This window comes from Nuphar pumila, chromosome 10 (assembly GCF_984573655.1).
Source record: "Nuphar pumila chromosome 10, dmNupPumi1.hap1.1, whole genome shotgun sequence".
Lineage (NCBI taxonomy): Eukaryota > Viridiplantae > Streptophyta > Magnoliopsida > Nymphaeales > Nymphaeaceae > Nuphar > Nuphar pumila.
This window is the reverse complement of record NC_143258.1, coordinates 15011950-15037765: the sequence shown is the minus strand read 5'-3', so window position 1 is coordinate 15037765 and position 25816 is coordinate 15011950. Positions and strand designations below refer to the sequence as shown.

The following is a 25816-nucleotide window of genomic DNA, read 5'->3' as shown; positions in this document are numbered from 1 at the left end:
GAGGAAGTGTTGATATAGATGTTACATAGCAGGGTTAATGAGTGGTGCTGCTGTGAGGATGGCGATATGCTGAAAGATGAAGGGAATGATGTGCTACATGTAATGGGCAGGTTAGGGTGTTGTGATGAAGATAGTAGGTGGTGGGCAGCGAGTATTTGCTACAAAGGTGGAATGTAAAGGCAATATACAGATGATGGTTAGAGCAGGAGGGAGTGAAGGTGAAGGTGTAGTAAACTATAGCAAGGAATAGTGAAGAAGGTGCAACAGGTGAGCGTGAATACAATGTTGCAAATAAGTGAGGGTGTAACACCCCGGATTTTCAAAACAAAACTAAGTCAAAATTTTCATAAATTCCTTTTTTTTTTCTTTGCAACAGAACTTACAAAAACTTTTAGCAGCGGAATCAAACGATAATGAGTCGTCAGTTTTAGAAAACTCCGGGCACATTACAGGTATGTGGCCAAGAAACTCATTGACCACCAAAGTGTTTCATTTTATCAAAAACTACGTGTTTATTACAACATCACTGCTTGAAAAAGCAGTATAGGTTCAATAAAAAGAAAGCAGTACAACTCTGTCTAGAGAAACCCTAAAACTCAATGCCGCCTTGTTCAGCATATTGCAACGCAGGTCCAACACCTGAAATCCCCATAAAACAGGGTCAAAACCACTGATGGTCTGGTAAGCAAGCAATCATGCATCCATTCAACTCAAGTAAATGCGTTAACCACTCAGGGCCGCAGTTCACAATAACGACGCTCAAGTCCCCACGACTTAGCGTATATCGCAAGAGCTCTCTCAGGGCTATGAGTTGAACATCCGCTCAAGTCTTTATTACTTAACACAAGCCTCTTAGGGGTTGTGATTTGAATCTCTCGCTCAAGTCTTCATGACTTAGCGTAAGTCTCTTCCGGGCTGAATGTCGTGCTCAAGTCTTTATACTTGACACATCCGTATCCCACGCATCTAAGGACAGCTCTTCGAGCTTTGCTTAGTTATGCGGATATAACACAGGTCCTTGCCCAGTCGGTCCAGTCGTATACCGATCATGACAGCTTCATAAAAGTTATGCAAGACTTGACTCAACAACGTTCATCCACTCATACATTCAAGCATTGCTGAACCTAGAGCTAATGCATTGTTTCGATATTTAACCTTTTCCACCCTTGGTACGCGGGTGAAGCATTGTCCGGGCCTCAACTCGACATTCTGGGAGTTGATTATTATATGTATTTTAGATACCTCAGAGGCTTGTTGATTCCATCCATAGTAGGGCAGTGTATTTCAACTAAGAGAACCCTACTAGGCCCATATTCGGATACATCCTCTACTTGCAGTAGTTGGGTTCAATCCTTAAATCTTAAGGATAACCACGACCTCAAAACCCATGAGTGACTGAGGCCATCGTGGACTCTATTAGGTCCAAAGTCAATACGTATCACTCAAGGTTGTACCATCACTATTATTTCACAGAGAGCATAATTCCTGAAGAGGTCTGCCAGTCTTATGATTACTAGGTCAGATATTGCATGCCATTTTAGACAGCTCGTGCCTCAGCACTATGGAGATATGTACCCGACTTTATTCAATCTGCCCCAATCACGATAATTAACACGATCATCAACCATAGGGTATATGCGACCTTAAGTCTTATTCATATGCATGCTTAACTCTGCTCTCGGCACTGCGGCCATCACGAGCATCTCACCTCTTTCGGGTGGAAACAACACACTCTAGCTCTGCGACCCTTACGAGTCTGGTTGTATAATAGTTCTCAATGAGCATGCATGAGACTCGATCTCAACGGATCGGCCGCTTGGCGTATTTTTATGCAAGGAGCTCATAACCTAATCAAAGTGTAACCACTACTCTAGCGCAACGACCCTTACGAGTAAGGTGCCCTTATAGGTATCAGGGAGACGAGTCATTCTGACATCGTTCCAACAACGGGCATCATTGTGCCGTTTAACCGGTTTTGGCAGCTCTTCTGCCAACCATTTCGCCAGCACCTCCCTTGCTCCAATGGTAGGAGTGCGACGATCCTTTCTACATTGTAGAAAGTATTCAATGAACTGGGTAGCAACTCTTCTGTATGACGAAGTAACCTGCTACATTCTTTCTGGGCTATTTCTAGCTTCTTCAAAAATTCTAGCAGCACTTTCTCTCTTTGATGGAGAGAGCGTGCATTTCTTTTAACCATTTCAGTGACATCTTCCCTTTTTGGCGAGGAAATCGCTACGCTTAACTCAGGGATGGATGCACATCGTCGTGCTTACCATGCATCCATCAAGGTTGATTGAAACCCTTGTCCATAGTCAGGTCGTACACAATTGATTTAGTCTTTATGAAAAAGCGGTTTTGCGCAAAAGCGAAGCCTTTTCAATAGGGGCTTCATTCGTCAAGCAAAATCTTTACCGAGGAGTGGTAAGAGAATCACATCGACGATTTAAAGTTGATCTCTATTTGAACGCACATTTATGCGCCATACATGTAATATAAGCAGAAGTCTGTGCTTTATATTACGGCGGCATAAAAGAAATGCATATACTTATTGTTCGGAGTGTGTAACCAAACAAAATATTCTACATATATATATTTGCAGGAAGTAGGAGCCTTGGCGTCATTCAACGCGACGACGTAATGCAAGTGCATAATTGGAAGTACATAATCAGAAATTACAGAAAGCAAGGAGCCTTGGCATCATATGATGCGACAACAAAGGCAAATTACACGAGCCTTGGCGATATAAGACACGACGGCCATTTCTAAATGATATACACCAAGATCGGTATCCAACGATAATTATAAGGTGAGCGAGTGAACACCAAAGTGTCGTAGAGAGCTCAACCAAGAACTAGGGTGAGATACCATTTTTAAGAACACATATAATGCACATTCAAACATATATATTTAACGATAGTTACAAGGCAAGCGCGTGAACATTGAAGTGTCCTAGAGGGCTCAACCAAGAACTAAGATCAGATACTATTTCAAAAAGTATATGCTATATACAAACAAGCAAATACTTAAGAGAGATGGATCAACGAAGTGAACTTACTTCAAATCGCGGAAGAAACGGCTCTGAGGTGCTCTGACTGCTTCAAACTGAGCTCGAACCTCCCTCCGAGAGGTCAGACTAGGTCAGATGAGGCCGACCTAGTTGAGAAAGAGGAAGAGCAGATCAAGCTACTCAACTTAAGTGGTTTGAACCAAACTGGGTTCGGTCCAAGTCAACTGGGTTCAGCGAAATCAGACAATAATAAGTCGTCAGTTTTAGAAAACTCTAGGCATATTACAGGTATGTGGCCAAGAAACTCATTCACCATCAAAGTGTTCCATTTTATTGAAAACCACATGTTTATTACAACATCACTGCTTGAAAAAGCAGTATAGGTTCAATAAAAAGGAAGCAATACAACTCTGTCTAGAGAAACCCTGGAACTCGATGCCGCCTTGTTCTGCATATCGCAACGCAGGTCCAACACCTGAAATCCCCATAAAATGGGGTCAGAACCACTGATGGTCTGGTAAGCAAGCAATCCTGCATCTATTTAACTCAAGTAAATGCGTTGACCAATCAGGGTTGCAATTCGCAATAACGACGCTCAAGTCTCCACGACTTAGCGTATATCGCAAGAGCCTCCTCAAGGCTATGAGTTGAACATTCGCTCAAGTCTTCATTACTTAGCACAAACCTCTTCAGGGCTGTGATTTGAATCTCTCACTCAAGTCTTCATGACTTAGCGTAAGCCTCTTCCGGGCTAAATGCCATGCTCAAGTCTTTATACTTGGCACATCTGTATCCCACGCATCTAAGAGCAGCTCCTCGAGCTTTGCTTAGTCATGCAGATACAACACGGGTCTTTGCTCAGTCAGTCCAGTTGTATACCGATCATGACACCGTCATAAAGGTTATGCAGGACTTGACTCAACAACATCCATTCACTCATATATTCAAGCATCGCTGAACCTAGAGCTAATGCATTATTTCGATATTTAACCTCTTCCACCCTTTGTACGGAGGTGAAGAATTGTCCGGGCATCAACTCGACGTTCTAGGGGTTGATTATTCCATGTATTTTAGATACCCAAGAGGCCTTTTGACCCTATCCATAGTAGGGTGATGTATTTCAACCGGGAGAACCCTATTAGGCCTATATTCGGATGCATCCTCTACTTGCAGTAGTTGGGTTCAATCCTTAGTTCTTAAGGATAACCACGACCTCAAAACCCATGAGTGACTGAGGCCATCGTGGACTCTACCAGGTCCAAAGTCAATACATGTCACTCAAGGCTGTATCATCACTGTCCGTCCACAGTGAGCATAATTCCTAAAGGGGTCTGCGAGTCTTACGATTACTTGGTCAGATATTGCATGCCATTTTAGGCAGCCTGTGCCTCAGCACTATGGAGATATGTACCTGACCCATTCAGTATGCCCCAATCACGGTCATCAACCAAGGGAGATACCCCTAACACGATCACCAACCGCGGAGTATATGCGACCTTAAGTCTTATTCATATACATGCTTAACTCTGCTCTCAGCACTACGGCCATCACGAGCATCTCACCTCTTCCGGGTGGAAACAACACACTCTGGCTCTGCGGTTCTTACGAGTCTGGTTGTATAACAGTTCTTAATGAGCATGTATATGACTTAATCTCAATGGATTGGCCACTTGGCATATTTTTACGCAACAAGCTCATAACCTAGTCAAGGCGCAACCACTACTCTGGCGCAACGACCCTTACGAGTACGGTGCCCTTACAGGTATCAAAGAGATGAGTCATTCTGGCATCGTTCCAACAACGGGTATCATTATGCCGTTTAACCGGTTTCGGCATCTCTTCTGCCAACCATTTTGCCAGCACCTCCCCTGCTCCAATGGCAAGAGTGCGACGATCCTTTCTACGTTGTAGAAAGTGTTCAATGAACTGGGTAGCAACTTCTTTGTATGACGAGGTAACCTGCTACATTCTTTCTGGGCTATTTCTAGCTTATTCAGAAATTCCAGCAACACTTTCTCTCTTTGATGGAGAGAGCATGCATTTCCTTTAACCATTTCAGCGACATCTCCTCTCTTTGGTGGGGAAATCGCTATGCTTAACTCGGAGATGGATGCACACCGTCGTGGTTACCCTGCATCTATCAAGGTTGATTGAAACCTTGGGTCATAGCCAAGACGTATGCAATTGACTTAGTTTTTACGGAAAAGCGGTTTTGCGCAAAAGTGAAGCCTTTCCAATAGGGGTTTCATTCATCAAGCAAAATCTTGATCGAAGAGCGGTAATAGAATCACATCGGCGATTTGGAGTTGATCTCTATTTGAATGCTCATTTATGCGTCATATATGTAATATAAGCAAAAGCATGTACTTTATATGGCGACGACGTAAAGGAAATGCATATACTTATTATTCGGGGTGTGTAACCAAACAAAATATTCTACATATATATATTTGCAGAAAGCAAGAGCCTTGGCATCATTCAACACGACAACATAATGTAAGTGCATAATTGAAAGTACATAATTGAAAATTACAGAAAGCAGGGAGCCTTGGCATCATACGGCGCGATGACAAAGGTAAATTACGTGAGCCTTGGCGATATAAGATGCGACGGCTATTTCCAGACAATATACCCTAAGATCGGTATCCAATGATAGTTATAAGGCGAGCGAGTGAACACCGAAGTGTCTTAGCGGGCTCAACCAAGAACTAGGGTGAGATGTCATTTTTAAGAACACATATATTGCACATTCAAACATATATATCTAACGATAGTTACGAGGCAAGCGCGTGAACACCAAAGTGTCCTAGAAGACTCAACTAAGAACTAGGATCAGATACTACTTCAAAAAGTATATGTTATATACAAACAAGCAAATACTTGAAAGAGATGGATCAATAAAGCGAACTTACTTTAAATCGCGGAAAAAACGACTTCGAGGTGCTCAGACTACTTCAAACTGAGCTCGAACCTTCCTCCAAGAGGTCAGATGAGGTCGACCTAGTTGAGAAAGAGGAAAAACATGCAAGCTACTCAACTTAGGTGTTTTGAACCAAACTGGGTTCGATCCAAGTCAACTGGGTTCAGCAGGTTCAGACTTAGCCCAAGTTGGCTGATTCTGGGTTCAGAAAATCAAACTAGGGTTTGTGTAACGCCCCTGATTTCCAAAACAAAGCTAAGTTGAAATTTTCATGAATTTCTTTTTTTTTCCTTGCAGCAGAACTTAGAAAAGCTTTTAATAGCGGAATCATACGATAATGAGTCGTCAGTTTTAGAAAACTCTGTGCACGTTGCAGGTATGTGGCCAAGCCACTCATTAATCACCAAAGTGTTCCATTTTATTGAAAAGTACATGTTTATTACAACATCACTGCTTGAAAAAGCAGTATAGGTTCAATAAAAGGAAGCAGTACAACTCTGTCTAGAGAAACCCTGTAACTTGATATCGCCTTGCTTCGCATATCGCAACGCAGGTCCAACACCTGAAATTCCCATTAAACGGAGTCAGAACCACTGATGGTCTCGTAAGCAAGCAATCGTATAACCATTCAACTCAAGCAATGCGTTGACCACTCAGGGTCGCAGTTCGTAATACGACGCTCAAGCCTCCATGACTTAGCGTCTATCGCAAGAGCCTCCTCAGGGCTATGAGTTGAACATCCACTCAAGTCTTCATGACTTAGCGCAAGCCTCTTCAGAGCTGTGATTTGAATAACCGCTTGTGATCATCGCAATTTTTTTTTCCTTTCTTATATTTCTCTCTCTTTTCCTTCTCGTTTCCTTTTCTAGCCTCTATTTTCCCTTGTTGAAGGGGAAAATAAAAGACAGAAAAATTAAGAGAGAAGAGAAAAGAAAAAAAAGAAGAGAGAGGAACTCTTTTGCGAAGCTCTCACTTGACCTTAATTTTGAAAAAAATTAGAAAAATTACTCGCCTCCGTTTTTGAAATATTTACGAGAAAATTGGGAGACAGGATTCGCTCGTCGGTACGAGGTTCGACCGTTCCTGGCGCCTTTACCATGGGTAATCGAACCAAGGATCGAATTTATGCCTCTTTGCTTTGCCTAAATATTATCTAAGAATTTTATTCTAAATCTAAAATGCACAAAGAATCATGCTTGTGCAATGAAAATGTATGCTCTTTTGAAGAAAAATGATTTGAAAATTTCCAAGTGTTTCTGAGATGAACTTGATAATGGAGTGAAGAAATGTTTTTTTGAATGTTGAATCTAACTTAGAACTTGAGATAGATCAGGAAAAATGAAGTTCTAAGTCTTTAAAATAATCAGAGTTAGGAAAATAAATCTTGACTTTGAAAAGAAGGATTTGAAGCTAAGATAAAAGAAATGAGGTTTCAGAGTCAGAAATGGACTTTGAATTTTGAATTCTGGATCTGGATTTCAAAGTGGAGATAGAATTTTGAAATGAAATTAGATTCCAGATTTAAAGTTTGAAATCAGGATGGAATTCAAATTTGAGAAACCCAAATGGAATTTAAAAATAGAAATGGATTTAAGAAGTCCAGATGGGATTTGAAAATCAACATGGTTTTGAAATCTGGAAATTGGATTTGAAATTGGGAATGGAATTTGGATTTGAAGACTGGAATTTTAAATGGATTTGGATCCGAAGTCTGAGATCCAAAATGAAGTTGAATTCGGGAATCCTAAACGGAATTAGATCCGAAGTCTGGGATCCAATATGGAATTAGATCCGAAATCTGGATCCAAAGTGGAATTGGGTTCTAATTTTGGATTTAGAAAGTCCAAATGGAACTTTTGAAGATGAATCTGGGTTTTGAAAAGCCCAGATTGAATTTATAACTTAGAAAAAATTGAATTTTGAGATTCAGAATCAATCTCGAAACTTTGATTTTGAATTGAGAATCGAGATTCAATCTCGGGATAGAGCTTTGAAGATAAAAATAATTTTGAATTAGAAATCAGAAGATGAATCAGAGGTTTCAAAGTTAAATTGAACTTTGAAATTGGATTTGAGATGTTGAATTGAATTTGGTTTTGAATTGAAAAATTGAATTTTTGAACAAAAATGAATTTGAAATTCCAAAGTCAAATTGGACTTTGAATTTAAAATTAGAATTTTGAATTTACAAGAGTTGAAAATTGATTTGAGAAGAAGATATTTGAAGGAAATCACTTGGATTTTGAAAAAGGGTTTTTGAAAATATGATGTAATTCTATCCTAAATGATGTATGAATTTAGATTTGAAAAGCATATTTCATTCTTTAAATGAATTGAAATAAGATTGAAGATATAATACATCCCTGACTATGGTCATTGAATGTATTATATAATAATCATATTTGAATTCAAATGAAGAATAAAACATATTTTTGTGTTTTTATAGAGTTTAAAATGAAATTAACTCTCAATATACCCTGACTATGGCCATTGATATATGTTTTGAGCCAATTTTAAATTAAAGTCTAATAAAAGAAGAAAACATTTGAAAATATGATGATTTTTTGAAGAGGGATCCAGTATGGATCCAATGTTATTCCATAAAAGATGAAAATCCTAAGTTTTGTTCACATCCTTACTATGGCCATTGATGTAAATCATCAACTTAGAATTTAATCACCTCTTATTAGAATGGTGCACGTGCCATTCGTTTTCCCATTCGTGAATTTTTGAGAAATAAGATAAAAATGATATGAAAACAAACGATTTATGACATTTATATGCTCATTCGTTCTATCTAAGTCTGGAAATGTAAAGAATTCTTATTAATACCTAACTTATTGCAACTTTGAATCATAAAATTCTTAATCTAGATAAGAAATTTAACAATTCCATATGTTTCCTGCAAAACAGGGTTAATATCAAAACATGGAATTACATCAAAAACCTATACATTTACATAGGTAGACATATGTATATATATGTATATGCATATACATATATATACATATATATATATATATATGAAGTATTTATATGAAGAGAGTACATATATACCTATATTCACAAAAAAAAATGATGATGCCCATGTGATATGAGAATGGGATGAAGTATTATCATACATATGGACCAACCCCTATAAAATCCAAAAGAAAGGATGCTTAATTACATGGTGATATATAAAAAAGAAAATATGACCGTTATTACAGCAAACATATGGTTCGTGAAAAGGAGATATATAATAGGAAATGGTTGTTGTGTGGTTTAGTGAAGAAGGCCGTGACTATACACAGTGCAAAAGATATAGGTGCCATGTAGGGAGTGTGAAGCTGGAAGATGACAGATGCTGGGCATTGGTGGTGTACAGGGAACCACAACAGTGTTTACCACTGTTGTGAGCATACAGGGGGTGTGAAACGTGAGGTACATGTGTAATGTGGGGCAGAAACAATGAAAATGTGCAGGGAATTGCAAGGAGTGAAGCAAAAATGTAAGTGCAGTGGCTGGCATATTGTGAGTGATGGTGCTGTAAAAAGCATGATGGAATATGTAGGTGACATGGGAAGTGGTATGGGGGATAACCGAAGTGGCAAAATGTGACAACTGGTAAGCAACTGAATATGGTGACAGCAGGGTATGGATGCTATGCTGGTATGATGGTGGCTGTGATTTTGAAGGTGAAGGCCATGAACACAATGCTTGTATAGAGGATTATAACTAGAAATGATGGCAGCATAGAGAATTCTGTAGGTGAGTGCTGTGAGTGAAAAAGGGGAAATGTCACTGTAACACTGTAATGTGGTAGCAGCAAGGTGCAAGTGAAAGTAGTGTTACACGTGACAGTGAGCGGAGAAGGTGAAGGTAAGTGGACGTAGGTAAGGGGCTCACTGCTGTGTGATACAACAGTGGATGTGGGAACAAGGTGCTGTCAACATGATGTATACATGCCACTGCAAATGGCACTGTAGCAGTGAGATAGTAAGTGTTAGGGGAGTGAGTAATTTGATGTTGCAAATGTAGGGTAAGATAGTGAGCACAAGAAATGAGTCTGGTGCATTGGATGGAGGTGGTGTATTGGTGTTATAGGGATTTGGAAGTGGTGTTGTAATAGGGCAAGGCTATGTGGGGACTTCACACTCTGTTGGGTGGATTGGGAGAGTGCTGGCAGCAAGGACCAGTGAAGGTGAGGTATGTGCTACATAACAGCTGATAACTAGTGCAAGATGAAATGACAACCAATGCACGTGCTGGGTTGGAGAATCACTGGATGTTGGTTTATGCACATTGTATAGGTGCTAATTGAAGCCTATAGATGCTCATGAAGATGGGGCGGACAACCCATTCAACATAGATGCAGAACCAACGAGCCTTGGTGCAGAAATGGATGACGCTGAAATGGATTAATGCGATGATGGTTGGCATGCTATTACAGCAGGTAAGTGGATGTTTGACAGATGAACCCAAGCAGTCTTATGCATGAACAAACACAAAGATAACCATTTATTGTTCTCCACATTCAGCTTTGAGCTTTCAGAAGCTGGAAATATAAACAAAGTGAAAGAGCACATGACAACCTTAACAGCATCGTTACAGGATTACCTCCCAGAAATTGGTGTGCGTGACTGCAAATCGGTCCAACCTCACACCGATATAAAGTCTGGGGTTGTCTTTAAGGACCCAAGCATCAGACCAGAGAGCAAATAGGAATCAACTAGCAACTATAGTTGATTGCTGCAACACTCAATTCCAGTCCCCGACCAAGTCTTGTATTGGCTGTCTATATAACATCCAAATGAAAATTTTAGTCCATAGTAAAAGCTATCATTTACTGGAGCTGGAAGAACGCAAAGACGAGCATTGAGGCTAATGGTGAAGGGAAGCCCTGCTTAGTAGATTCACCAGCAGATGGGGAGAAGGTTGCAGCATCAAAGAAAGAAAGAAAAGAAAGAAAGAAAAAAAATAAGTAAAATGTCGGTCTTATAGGTAAACTTAAAGAAGAAGCTATGCTGGACATCACAACAAACTACATCCCTAGAGATCATACTAAAATTGTAATTTACATGAATGGCCTTCTTAGGCAAGGAGTACCCATCTCAATCCGACAAGGATATGAAATCTGTGCCACCACAAACCCCTAGCTTGGGTCTCTATAGAGCATTCCTTTGACCAAATGACAGCAGCATCTGTTTGATCCCATGGATCTTGATGGAAACCATACGTGAGCAATCTTGACCCCATCAAGAATCTTTGCTTTCGTCTCCTCCCAAAATGGAGGAACCTCATTAAGGAGCATATGAAAAATCATGCCAACACTCCATACATTTACTGTTAGGGTACAACCCCAGTGGATAAAACCTACCGTCCGAGTTTATCTCCGTGGCCAATCGGATCTGCCGTAGCAGCAGGTCAGATTGTCCATTCAACAAATTAATCCTGCTACCACAGCAGATCGAGGATCCACTTTCTTACTTCTGATGGGAGGCAGGGATACTGGAGGAGGTATCATGGATACACAATGAATGAAATAATGAGAAAATATAATGGAAGCAACGTGAATTGCCTCTAGGAGGAACTCTAAACATTTAGATTTAATCACAGAACATGATCCAATATTATGATGCAACAGTAAAACATTAAAACTAAAGGAAGACTATGTCTTTCAAAGTGCAAATTGCAACAGTTAACGCAAAAGAAATTTAAAACATGAATCACCAGCTAATATGCATGGGACAATCATGGCAGAAGCTGGGAATGGCGTTTGCTAGCAGGATCAAATTGAAAAGAGGGGTGGAATAAAACAGATGGGCAACTAAAAGGGGAAGTAAAATAAGCTTGCAGGGAAATCAGAAAGCATGGAGACAATGCAAAAAAAATAAAAAATTAAAGGGGAAATCAAAACCTGAAAGAAAAGTGAATTAAATTCAGACATAAATTGATATTTACACCCAGAGAGATCGATGATGCTATTGTGAAGCACCATCGGTTCCCCTTATGCCAGAAAATATACCAAATAGAACTGAGGGTTCAATGCAAATCTTGAGATCGAAGGGAATATGAGAAATTGGCCTGCAAAGGAGAAGTTATACATATAAACAGGCAATGAAAACGAAAACACAGAAAATCAAACTATAAACATAGATCAAAATTTATGAAAATCAAAACAAATCGTGAATGAATGATAAAAGGAAAAGAGGTAAGATATCGAAATCGGGGATTTCATTTGTTGTAGCATTGGGAGGGGTCGATTCTACTATATGCAGGTCGATCCCATCTTTGATTCCTTGAGGGGAAAACAAAATTCAAAACAGAAAAGATGATAATACGAAGTTCCTATAGAAAATAAAAATAAGAGAAAGTGAAGGTAAACTTATGAAAATTAGGAACAAATACGATGAGCAACAGGAAAGGGAAGGGAGAGAGGTCACTTACTTGGTTCGCTTGGAATCCTGAAGGGGGAGAGGGGGGGGGGGGGCTTAATGAGGTGAGAACAGACGCCTCCGAAGGGAAATCCCTCATCAGAAGAGGCTTGGGTGCCTCTTCTTAAAGAGAGAATGGAAGGTTCCCGAAGGGGGTTCGTTGGAGATGGAGGGCCATCGAGCGGGAGAGAGGGCGATAGAGGTGCGCGGGAGGATGGCCGTTGCAATTTTCTTCAAATTCCAAAGAGGGGGCTCCTTTCAAGAGTTTTCTAAAAAGTGGTTCTTGATTTTCAAAAGGGTTTTTTAGAAAAAGGACATTTTCAAAAAGGAGGTTCTCAAAACTATTTTTTTTCTTTATTTTCTCTCTCTCTCTCTCTATATATATATATATACACACACACACACACACACATATATATATATATATATATATATATATATATATATTTGGTATTTTTGAAATAAAGTTCTAAAACTAAGGAATTTTTTAAACTAATTTTACAAATATTTACAAAAGGAAGGTTTTCTGAGAGTTCGGGGTTATCTTTTAGAATTTTCTTCAGAAAATAGGTTTACATCTGGATTTTGAAGAAATATTCGAGGTTAAGACCTTGAATCGAGGAATATAGAGTCTTGAATCCAAATGGACACTGGATCGACTATCTGAGCATTTTAGAATTTTATTTTTGGTATTTTTATAAAATTTAATATGAAAATCGGATAATGAGGCTCAAATTTGGATTTTAACACTGGATCTGGATGCGAGATCAAGTCAGATATGTAAAATGAATTTAATTTTAGTAAAATTTGAGAAATAACATGGAATTTAGATTTAAAACTGACTCAATTATGCAGAAAATGGAATAAGGGGCAAAAAGGGAATATTTATAAGATTTTGAAAATTTTGGGGTGTTCACACCGCTCAAGTCTCCACGACTTAGCCTTGACCTCTTCCGGGTCTCAAAGGGATGTCTAGCTCAAGTCTTTATACTTGGCACATCCGTATCCCACACATCTAAGGACAGCTCCTCGAGCTTCACTTAGCCGTGCGGATACAACACGAGTCTTTGCTCAGTCGATCCAGTCATATACCGATCATGACACCTTCACAAAGGTTATGCAGGACTGACTCAACAACGTCCATCCACTCATACATTCAAGCATCACTGAACCTAAGCTAATGCATTGTTTCAATATTTAACCTCTTTCACCCTTGGTACGCGGGCAAAACAATTGTCCAGACATCAACTCGATGTTCTGGGGGTTGATTATTCTATGTATTTTAGATACCCCAGAGGCCTATTGACCCTATCCATAGTAGGGCAGTGTGTTTCAACTAAGAGAACCCTACCAGGCCCATATTTGGATGCATCCTCTACTTGCAGTAGTTGGGTTCAATCCTTAAATCTTAAGGATAACCACGACCCCAAAACCCATGAGTGGCTGAGGCCATCGTGGACTCTATCAGGTCCAAAGTAAAATACGTGCCACTCAAGGCTGTATCATCACTGTCATTCCACAGTGAGCATAATTCCTGAAGGGGTCTGCCAGTCTTACAATTACTTGAACAAATATTTGCATGCCATTTAGGCACCCCGTGCCTCAGCACTACAGGAGTATGTACTCGACCCCATTCAGTCCTCTCCAACACAATCATTAACTGAGGGGGTACCCCTAACACGATTTTCAACTGCGGGGCATGTGCGACCTTAAGTCTTATTCATATGCATGCAAAACAATGCTCTTGGCACTACGGCCACCATGAGCATCACACCTCTTTTGGGTGGAAACAACACACTCTGGCTCTTCGACCCTTACGAGTCTGGTTGTGTAACTGTTCTCAATGAGCATGCATATGACTCAATCTAAATAGATCGGCTACTCGGTGTATTTTTACGCAACGAGTCCAAACCTGGTTAAGGCGCAACCTCTCCTCTGGCTCAGCGGCCCTTACGAGCAAGGTGCCCTCGCAGGCACAGGGATACGAGCCGGTCTGGCATCGTTCCATCAATGGACATTATCATGCCATTCAACTGGTTCTGGTAGCTCTTCTGCCAACCATTTCGTCAACACCTCCCCTGCTCTATCGACAGTAGTGCGACGAACCTTTCTACGTTGTAGAAGGCATTCCACGAACTGGGTAGCACTCTGCTGTATGACAGAGTATCGTGCTACGTTCTTTCTGAGTCATTCTTGGCTTCTTCAGAAATTTCAGCAGCACTTCCTCTCTTTAACGGAGAAAGCGTGCGTTTCTTTTATCCATTTTAGCGGCATTTCCCCTCTTTGGCGGGAAATCGCTACGCTTAACTCGGAAAATAGATGTGCACTGTTGTGCGTACCTTGCATCCATCAAGGTTGAAGGAACCCTGAGCCATAGCCAGGCCATACATAATTGACTTAGTCTTTACGTAAAGAGCATTTTCTTAAAAAGCGAAGCCTTTCCAATTGGGGCTTCATTCGTCAAGCATAATCTTGAACGAGGAGCGGTAAGGGAATTACATTGGCAATTTGGAGTGGATCTCCATTTGAACGCTCATTTTACGCATCATATATGTAGTATAAGCAGAAGCATGTGCTTTATACAATGGCGGCGTAAAGAAATGCATATACTATTGTTCAGCGTCTGTAACTGAATGAGATATTCTACATAAATATTTGTAGAAAGCACGAGCCTTGGTGTCATTCAACACAATGACGTAAATAAATGCATAATCGAAAATAGCAGAAAGCAGTAGCCTTGGCATCATACGACACAACGACAAAGGTAAATTATATAGCTTGTGCGATATAAGACGCGTCAGCAGAATCAACATATATACAACTAGATCCGCATCCAATGATAGTTACGAGGCGAGCGGGATGAACATCGAAGTGTTCTGAAGGGCTCAACCAAGAACTAAGGTGAGATACCATTTTTAAGAACACATATACTGTATATTTGAACATATATATCCGACGATAGTTACGAGGCGAGCAGGTGAACACCGAAGTGTCCAAAAGGGGCTCAACCAAGAACTAAAGTAAGATACTACTTCAGAAAGTATATGCTATATACAAACAAGCAAATACTTGAGAGAGATGGATCAACGAAGTGAACTTACTTCGATTTCAGGAAGAAACGACTTCGGAATGTTTCGATGCTTCGAACGAGGTTCAACTTCAAAAAGGATCAACTACAGACTTCAGACGAAAAAGGACTTTGACTTTGACTTCAAACCTAACTAGGTTCAAGTCAAGTCAACTGGGTTTGAACTAGGTCAGGTAGGTTCAGACCTAGGTCAGGTGGGTTAGTGTAACACCCCAATTTTTATAACCCGAAATTGGTGGATTTTTTTTTTGAAATACATTTAAATCTTTTAGCAGTTAACAACGAAAAAACACATTGGGCATAAAACTTGGCGCGCTACTTCAGATGAATGCTTACAAACATATAATTATGGAATTTAAACTTTAACAACTAATTAACTATGCATGAAATAAAATTCAAGTTTCACAATATCCAAAAGTAATCACATTTGTCATTGAATTGAATTAAAGTAAAATCAGAGTTCAGAATTCATGAAGCAGAGGAAAGGTAGGCTCAGTCTCTGTCGCAATCTTCCGCCTTCGCACGTAAGTACCTACTCATTACCTGAAAAATTTTCAACCATATAGGGTCAGACAACATGTCTCAGTAGAGTAATTATGCTAAACTTGTAAGACAGAATAACAAGATAAAGATTTCAATAGAAATTTCATGGTCTAACATTTAATTTAACTTAAACAATCATACAACAAATCATGCATGTTTAGAATTTTTATATTTAACAAAAAAACATAAATCCATACATTCAAAATACAAAATGCATGACTTACCACATGTATAAGCCCTTTAATGCATGCATATATTCTTATCTTTAATTACATTTTCTTAATTAGATGATGCATGCGATGCCAACTTAATACACACACCATTTAAGTTATCACTCATACATTCAAGCATTGCTGAACCTAGAGCTAATGCATTGTTTCGATATTTAACCTTTTCCACCCTTGGTACGCGGGTGAAGCATTGTCCGGGCCTCAACTCGACATTCTGGGAGTTGATTATTCCATGTATTTTAGATACCCCAGAGGCTTGTTGATTCCACCCATAGTAAGGCAGTGTATTTCAACCGGGAGAACCCTACTAGGCCCATATTCGGATACATCCTCTACTTGCAGTAGTTGGGTTCAATCCTTAGATCTTAAGGATAACCACGACCTTAAAACCCATGAGTGACTGAGGCCATCGTGGACTCTATCAGGTCCAAAGTCAATACGTGTCACTCAAGGTTGTACCACCACTATCATTTCACAGAGAGCATAATTCCTGAAAAGGTCTGCCAGTCTTATGATTACTAGGTCAGATATTGCATGCCATTTTAGATAGCTCGTGCCTCAGCACTATGGAGATATGTACCCGACTTTATTCAATATGCCCCAATTACGGTAATCAACCGAGGGGAATGCCCCTAACACGATCATCAACCATAGGGTATATGCGACCTTAAGTCTTATTCATATGCATGCTTAACTCTGCTCTCGGCACTGCGGCCATCACGAGCATCTCACCTCTTTCGGGTGGAAACAACACACTCTAGCTCTGCGACCCTTACGAGTCTGGTTGTATAATAGTTCTCAATGAGCATGCATGTGACTCGATCTCAACGGATCGGCCGCTTGGCGTATTTTTATGCAAGGAGCTCATAACCTAATCAAGGTGTAACCACTACTCTAGCGCAACGACCCTTACGAGTAAGGTGCCCTTATAGGTATCAGGGAGATGAGTCATTCTGACATCGTTCCAACAACGGGCATCATTGTGCCGTTTAACCGGTTTTGGCAGCTCTTCTGCCAACCATTTCGCCAGCACCTCCCTTGCTCCAATGGTAGGAGTGCGACGATCCTTTCTACGTTGTAGAAAGTATTCAATGAACTGGGTAGCAACTCTTCTGTATGACGAAGTAACCTGCTACATTCTTTCTGGGCTATTTCTAGCTTCTTCAAAAATTCTAGCAGCACTTTCTCTCTTTGATGGAGAGAGCGTGCATTTCTTTTAACCATTTCAGTGACATCTTCTCTTTTTGGCGAGGAAATCGCTACGCTTAACTCGGGGATGGATGCACATCGTTGTGCTTACCATGCATCCATCAAGGTTGATTGGAACCCTTGTCCATAGTCAGGTCGTACACAATTGATTTAGTCTTTATGAAAAAGCGGTTTTGCGCAAAAGCGAAGCCTTTTCAATAGGGGCTTCATTCGTCAAGCAAAATCTTTACCGAGGAGTGGTAAGAGAATCACATCGACGATTTAAAGTTGATCTCTATTTGAACGCACATTTATGCGCCATACATGTAATATAAGCAGAAGTCTGTGCTTTATATTACGGCGGCATAAAAGAAATGCATATACTTATTGTTCGGAGTGTGTAACCAAACAAAATATTCTACATATATATATTTGCAGGAAGTAGGAGCCTTGGCGTCATTCAACGCGACGACGTAATGCAAGTGCATAATTGGAAGTACATAATCAGAAATTACAGAAAGCAAGGAGCCTTGGCATCATATGATGCGACAACAAAGGCAAATTACACGAGCCTTGGCGATATAAGACACGACGGCCATTTCTAAATGATATACACCAAGATCGGTATCCAACGATAATTATAAGGTGAGCGAGTGAACACCAAAGTGTCGTAGAGAGCTCAACCAAGAACTAGGGTGAGATACCATTTTTAAGAACACATATAATGCACATTCAAACATATATATTTAACGATAGTTACAAGGCAAGCGCGTGAACATTGAAGTGTCCTAGAGGGCTCAACCAAGAACTAAGATCAGATACTATTTCAAAAAGTATATGCTATATACAAACAAGCAAATACTTAAGAGAGATGGATCAACGAAGTGAACTTACTTCAAATCGCGGAAGAAACGGCTCTGAGGTGCTCTGACTGCTTCAAACTGAGCTCGAACCTCCCTCCGAGAGGTCAGACTAGGTCAGATGAGGCCGACCTAGTTGAGAAAGAGGAAGAGCAGATCAAGCTACTCAACTTAAGTGGTTTGAACCAAACTGGGTTCGGTCCAAGTCAACTGGGTTCAGCGAAATCAGACAATAATAAGTCGTCAGTTTTAGAAAACTCTAGGCATATTACAGGTATGTGGCCAAGAAACTCATTCACCATCAAAGTGTTCCATTTTATTGAAAACCACATGTTTATTACAACATCACTGCTTGAAAAAGCAGTATAGGTTCAATAAAAAGGAAGCAATACAACTCTGTCTAGAGAAACCCTGGAACTCGATGCCGCCTTGTTCTGCATATCGCAACGCAGGTCCAACACCTGAAATCCCCATAAAATGGGGTGAGAACCACTGATGGTCTGGTAAGCAAGCAATCCTGCATCTATTTAACTCAAGTAAATGCGTTGACCAATCAGGGTTGCAATTCGCAATAACGACGCTCAAGTCTCCACGACTTAGCGTATATCGCAAGAGCCTCCTCAAGGCTATGAGTTGAACATTCGCTCAAGTCTTCATTACTTAGCACAAGCCTCTTCAGGGCTGTGATTTGAATCTCTCACTCAAGTCTTCATGACTTAGCGTAAGTGATGATGCATGAAATGCATATCATGTAAACAAGTTTTTCATGCATTTTGTATCAAGTTTAAGGTTTTAAACCCATGTTTAGATGTGTTTTGATAGTAAGGGGCTATGGTTCGAATTTCAGAAAAATCGAAGTTAAAATGAGAGAGTTATGGCTATTTCAGTGGTTGGGCATGGATTTCGAGGTGGATTGGATCCATATCCGACCCAATTAGGTCAATTGGACCTTGGATCAACTCTTAGAAAGCCCAAAACCCAACCCACACGCCTATCCAGATCCATTTCAAAAAGTTTTTCTGAAACCCCCCAGAAAGAGGCACCTAGAAAATATATTTTTTATAACATTGTTTTTGCGAATTCCAAAAAGTATAAATATACTTTTTAGAGAAGCCCTAGGCGTCTTTGGCTGTGTTTGGACGCCCCCTACAGTGACTCTACAGCAGCAGCTCCTTCCTCTCCATCTTCCCCAACGTTTTGGCCATTGAAGATCGGCCTATGCTTGGTTTCCAAGCATATCTCGATTCCCTTTGTGTTCTGTTCATTTCTTGCTTGTTCCTTGCTGTAGTATTCACCATTTTTCTGTATTTTTGCAGGTGTAGCAGAGGTGGAGACCATTAACCTTGGGCGGGAGTGCGCAACACACCACCAAGGTGAGCCGGCCCTACCTCCATCCGGCTTTCTACATCCTCCGATCGAGAATCGGCTCACACTCCATCGTCGGTGGATCTCCAACGTGTAGCAGCTGCAAAAAGGTGCCATTTGTGGTGAAATACAGCATTCTCGAACTGTATAGGACGTCCACCTCCAGCCACGGTCCGCTCTTCTTCATCCCCCCCGGTCGTCGGATCTTCCAAAAGGTAGGTCTTCTTCTTCCTTCTCTTCTAGATAAAACCGAATTGGGTGTTGGTTTTCCCTTCTTTATTTTCTGAGTGTTTCTTGTTTTCTTCTTGTTTTCAACCTTAGAATAGAGTTCGTGCATAGGCCAGCACGTTAGCTTAGGTTTGTTTGTTTGTTTGATTCATTGAAATCGATTTTTTTTTAGATTTTTCATTTATTTCATTAAAATCGGCTAGATCTTCATCTAGCCGATCTTTCAAATTTCTCATAGGGATTCGTGGGTCTGTTCTACTGAAAATCCAATAAAAAAGGTGTTCATTTTGATTTACATTATTCGGTTTTTGTGTGGGTTGCATTTGGTTTTAATTAAAAAAAAAATCCAAAAATCGGCTAGACTTATTCTAGCCGATTCTTGATTTTTACAAAAATATTTTTCTTTGTTTTGATATTTGTGTTTTGTCCAGCATGTGTACTATGTTGTTTTGCTGAAAATCTCATTAGAAAATTTCATTTTAGTTTATTTTATTCGTGGGTTATGCTCGTGTCTTGTGTTGATTTTATTTTTGGAAAAGAAAACAAAAATCGGCTAGAGTTATTCTAGCCGATCTTTGTGTTTTTGTTAAATATATGTGTTGATGTGGGTAAAACGGTGTAGTTGCTGTGTGTTTTAGGTGTTAACAGCAGTCTATAGTTGTGTTAGTTCATTCCATTCGTTTAGGATATTTCTAAATAATCGTTTTGAGCATTTTGTGTTTTTGGTGTTTTGGGATCTATTGAAAAACAAAAATTACAAAAGTCGATTTTTCATTTCTTGATGTTCTTACTAAATTCCAGCATAGTGCTGTTCATGATTGCATTTGTGGAGTTAGGAGTTCTTTTCATTATATTTTAAATTAGTTTTAGCAAAATAGTGGTTCCTTAGTAAGTCATTTTTTTTTTCTTTTAGTTTAAGTTTTTATTGGAGGAAAAGGATTCATGTGGAAGACCCAAAATGAATTTCTTTTTTGGTTCATATCGCTGACCCCAATTGTTTTGGGATGAAGGCGTAGTTGTTGTTGTTGTTTAAGTTTTTATTCTTTTTATTTTTTTTTTAGTCTTCTTCTTCCCCAAGGAGGGGCGGCAGCCATTAGAGCTCCCCTTGAGCTCTTGGTTGAATTTTTAGAAATTATTAATTGTCATTAATTGAGTTAGGAAGGTGTCTAGGTTCAATGTATTAGGGTTTTCTTTCCTAGCCGTTTTTAGGGGTTAATTAAGTAGGTTTTGGGAATTAGGTTAGCATTAACTCCTAGGAAATCATTTTTTTATTTAATTCCTTTTATTCCCTAGGTAGAATTAATTATATTAGTTTAGAAAGTAGCCCTTTTAGAGGTTGGCGATTTTTGAGAAGTGAGGCATTTAAGGAAATTTTGAATTTTGAATGGGTATTAAAGAAGGAGTTATTCCTTAACTTTGGAAAGTGTTTTTGGCATTAAACAAAAATTCCAATCTAGGCTACACGATTTCCATAGAGTATTGAAAGTATTTTAATTCCATCTTGAAAAGCAAAAATCGTGTATTTTTAGATTGGTCTTTCCATTTTTCCAAAAGGAGCTTTAAAGGCAATTAAGGAGTGTAACTCCCTCTTTAAATGGGGCGATTTTTTAGAATCCAAAGCATTTCAAAATTTGGAATTTGGTAATTATTACATTCCTTTTCCAACCTTCTCCATTAAAATCGTGAACTTTGGATTAATTGTAGCTTAATTAGGAGGTTACTACTTTAGTCTAGACCTAACCTAGTCAAACCGAGGTAGGTCGAGTCAACCCCTAGTCTACAACCCTTTTGAATCTAGTCAAAACCTAGCCTAGCCTAAGTCAAAGCCTAAACCACACCTAGGTCGAGTCTAAGACCAAAGCCCAACTTTAGTCAAGCTTAGTGGAGTCAACCAAACCCTAGATCGAGTCAAACCTAGTTCAACCCACCTGAGCCTAGTCAAGTCAACCTTAGTTTGAGTCAACCGAGCTTACCTTACCCCATTCGATCCTAGTTTACTAAGTCAAACCCAAAACCCAACCTAGCCGAGCCCATACTAGTCCGAGTCGAGTCAAACCTAACTTGAGCCTACCCAAGTTAACCCCCCTTAGCTAAGCCTAAACCGAGTCCATTGGAGTCAACCGACCCTAGTCCTAGTCGAACCCGTGTCCTATTGTTCCATTTTAGTCCCCTAATTTTTGATTTACTTATAATGATTTTAGATTAGCTAATGTAGTTATCTCTTTAATTGTTTAGCCAAAATTTCTAATTGTTGATTTGATTGGTGTTTGTTAGTTTACCGTTTGTTGATTAGTTAGTTAGTATAGTGTAGTTAGTTTATAGAGAATATATCATTTAGTCCTATATTTAACTACATTATTTAGTGTATTGATTGTAATTGCATTAGTATTTCCTTTAGTGCATAGTCATAACATGCATGTCATACTTCGTGTAGAGTTCATGTAGCTTCATTATAGTTAGCATCTGCATATAATCAGTTATATAGGATTAATTAAGTTTGCATTGCATGTAGATTACATTCTTAGAGAGTAAAATAGTTCAAATAGTGAATAGTGCATTCAAATAAAAACCAGATTTTTACCCTGTCGCATTAGCATTATTTTCTGTGTAAAAACTCTGTGTTTTCCAAATTTTTTTCTTCTATTCACTTTATTGACGTGTTATTTAACTGCAGACCAAATTTCAGCTCATTCAGAGTTGGTTTGGTCTGATTTTTAAGCGTTTTGTGAAAACCGTTTTTTCTGGTTTTTAAATTACAGGACCTTCGATATCCTGATTTTTCCCAGATTTGAAACGCTTATATCTGGAGTTACAGATACTTTTTTTCAATTCTGTAAAAACTGTCAGATTGTTTAATCTGTCAGTTGCAGAACAGAACAAATTTTGGGAAAATTGTACTTCATTTGCTCTGTCAAACAGCGGTTTTCCGATAACCTGTCAGAATGCTATTTTACACTAGTTAGGGGCAGTTTCGTAATTTTCTTATTTTCGGCAATTTAGACTTGTTTTCAGTAGTTTCTGCATTTTAGGAGTTGCATAATCATCATACAGAATTAGTAGAATTAATTTGGTTAATTTTAGAATTAATTTAGTATTTTATTTAATTTTTGTTTGATAAATAGCATTTGTTTTATTATTTTCGTAAAAGTAGAATTAGTTTTAGTTATTGTTTGCCTTATTAGAATAGAATACTAACTTTGTATTTTTTTTTGTATTTTTAGGTTATAAAAAATATTTAGTTTCCAGGGTTATTTTCCAAGTGTGAGGAGCGAATAATTGGCGAAAAGACGGAAATACCCCTGGTGTGGAGCAGAAGACTGAGTGCTTGTTTATTTTCATTTCATTGATTAATTGTAGTTGTATTAATTTTATAATTGTAGATTGACATTTGACATTAATAAATTGAATTTTCTAGAATATTAGTGATTAATTCCCGTTCCCTGTGGATTCGACCCGTACTTACCACTTTGTGGAAAGTCAGTTTTTATATTTTTGGTTGACGATTTTCCAAAGCTTTGTTGAAAATAAGTGTTTTAAAAAGATCATTCTAAAAGATCAACCAAAATTTTGGCGCCGTTGCCGGGGAACGGCGAATTAATTACTTTATTTCTTAGAGTTTGATTTATTAATTGGTTTTAGTTAATTAGTTGTTTTATTTTTAGTTAGTAGGATTAGTAAGTGAATATAGGATTAACATAGTTAGTAAATATAGGATTCATGTTCTGTCTTTCTAGGATTCACTTGAAATTCATTCTGCAAGGAGCGATTAGACAGGTGGGTTTTAGAAAAACTTAGTTTGTGATTTCCTGTATTTATCTTTTCAGTACTTTAGAGTAGTTTAATTTGTTATTTCATTTACTTAGTTAGATCATTCTGACATAATTAGTTTAGCATATTTGTTTAGTAGTTGTTTATTTTGTGTTATTTACATTTTAGTACCTGTGTAGTTTAGATTTAGAGTTAGGTCGTTTGCTTACATCTGGTCTTAGTACCAGTGTATGCAGGGTCGACGAGGTCTAGGAACCCCATTACACCCATTTGTTGACAACCCAGAGAGAATTTTACATTCTCATCGAAGTTCGGCAACAATGGCTGACATGGATCCTCCACCTCCACCCCCAGTTCTTTCACGCCCTCTGCGGGAATACTTCATTCCCACAGACTATGTTCAGGCATCCTGCATTCGGAGACCCGATGTAGGAGCGCCACATTATGAGATTAAGGCCAGCATTATTCAGATGCTTCCATCCTTTTATGGCCTTAGTCATGAGGATCCCTACCGACATTTAGATGAATTCCTCGAAATCTGTTCTACTGTTAAGATACAGAATTTCGATGATGATGCTTTAAGGCTGACTCTATTCCCCTTTTCATTGAAGGACAAAGCCAAGTATTGGCTAAAGTCCTTAGATTCTGTAGAAATAGAGTCATGGGATCAATTGCAACAGGAGTTTCTTCGGAAATATTTTCCCATTGGTCGTACGAACCAATATCGTAGAGCCATCACTAGCTTTTCAGAGCTAGATGGTGAGCGCTTTCATGAGACCTGGGAGAGAATGAAGGATCTCCTCAGGAAATGTCCCCATCATCAGGTGCCGAAATGGCAACTGGTGCAGAGCTTCTATGATGGATTGTCTGACAAGAATCGTCAGATGATCGACTCTTCATGTGGAGGGACATTCATGCTGAAGAGCGAGGATGAAGCATGGAGGTTATTTGATACATTGGCCGAGAATTCTCTCCACCATGCTTCGAGCTCTCATTCTGATAGAGCCACACCCAGCATTCAGAAGAAAGCTGGTGTTCTTGAAGTTGGTCCATCTACTGCACTACAGTGCAAGGTAGACATGATTGCTCAGAAGCTGGACCAGCTTCTCGCAGGACCATCCACTACACAGCAGATGTGTACTCTTTGTGCCAGTCCGGCACACGAGATCACTGAGTGCCCTTCGGCAGCTCAGTACCCTGAATTTGTTCAAGAACAAGTTCAGGCAGCTCAGGGTTACGTCAGACCGCCGAATAACCCATTTTCATTGACATACAATCCGGGTTGGCGTAACCATCCCAATTTTTCATGGAAGAATCCACAGTCTTCCATGCAGATGCCTACTTCCTCTCAGCCAGTTCGGCAGCCATCTTTTACTCAGTCATTTCAAAGACCGAACTATTCTCAGTCTTCTTCTTCTTCTGTCACTCTCCCGATTCAGCAGGAGTCTGCCCCGCAGACATCTTTTGAGGAGAGACTTCTCCAGGCATTCCAAGAGGTGAAAACCTCTAATCAGAATGCCTTCGAGAAGTGTAGCCAGATTTTGAGCTCGCATACGCAGTCCATTGCGAAGTTAGAGTCGCAAATGGGATAGTTAGCTGAGGCTATTAGTAGGAGACCCGAGGGTACATTGCCGAGTCAGGCTGTCATGAACCCGAAGGGTAAGGACCAGATGACTGGAGGCCTTTTTCATACTGAGACACAGCAGCAGGTTAAATCAGTCATGGCCTTGAGGAGTGGACGTGAGTATCACGTCGAGAGCAGAGAGCGAGAGAGTAGAGAGAGGATAGAGGAGCCAGAGACCATTGTTTCACCTACGTCGGCTCAGCCATCATCCCCATCCCTATCATCATCTTCATCATCATCTTTATCTTCATCCTCAGAAAAGAAGAAGGATAGGAGTGAGCTTTCTCACAAAGAGGAGGAGCCAGCAGAGTATATTCCCCCACCACCCTATCCCAAAGCATTAGAGTCTCATAGTTATAGAGGGAAGCAAGGTGCGAAGATCCAGGACATGCTTGACATCTTCAAGCATGTGCAGATCAACCTACCTTTGCTTGATGCGATTCAGCAGGTGCCGGCATATGCCAAATTCCTGAAGGAACTATGTACGCAGAAGCGTAAATCTAGAGAGAGAGTTCCTAACAGGGTGCATTTGACTGAGCAGGTAAGCTCAGTACTTCAGCATCAGACACCACCAAA

At 39.6% G+C, this 25816-nt stretch overlaps 1 non-coding gene across 1 annotated transcript; it reads right to left on the bottom strand.

The window, feature by feature from the left end:
• Positions 1-24339: 24339 nt before the first annotated feature.
• Positions 24340-24442, bottom strand: LOC149823501 (small nucleolar RNA R71). Its single transcript, XR_016435841.1, has one exon. It is a non-coding gene; the product is annotated as a small nucleolar RNA R71 (small nucleolar RNA).
• Between the last annotated feature and the right edge of the window lie 1374 nt (positions 24443-25816).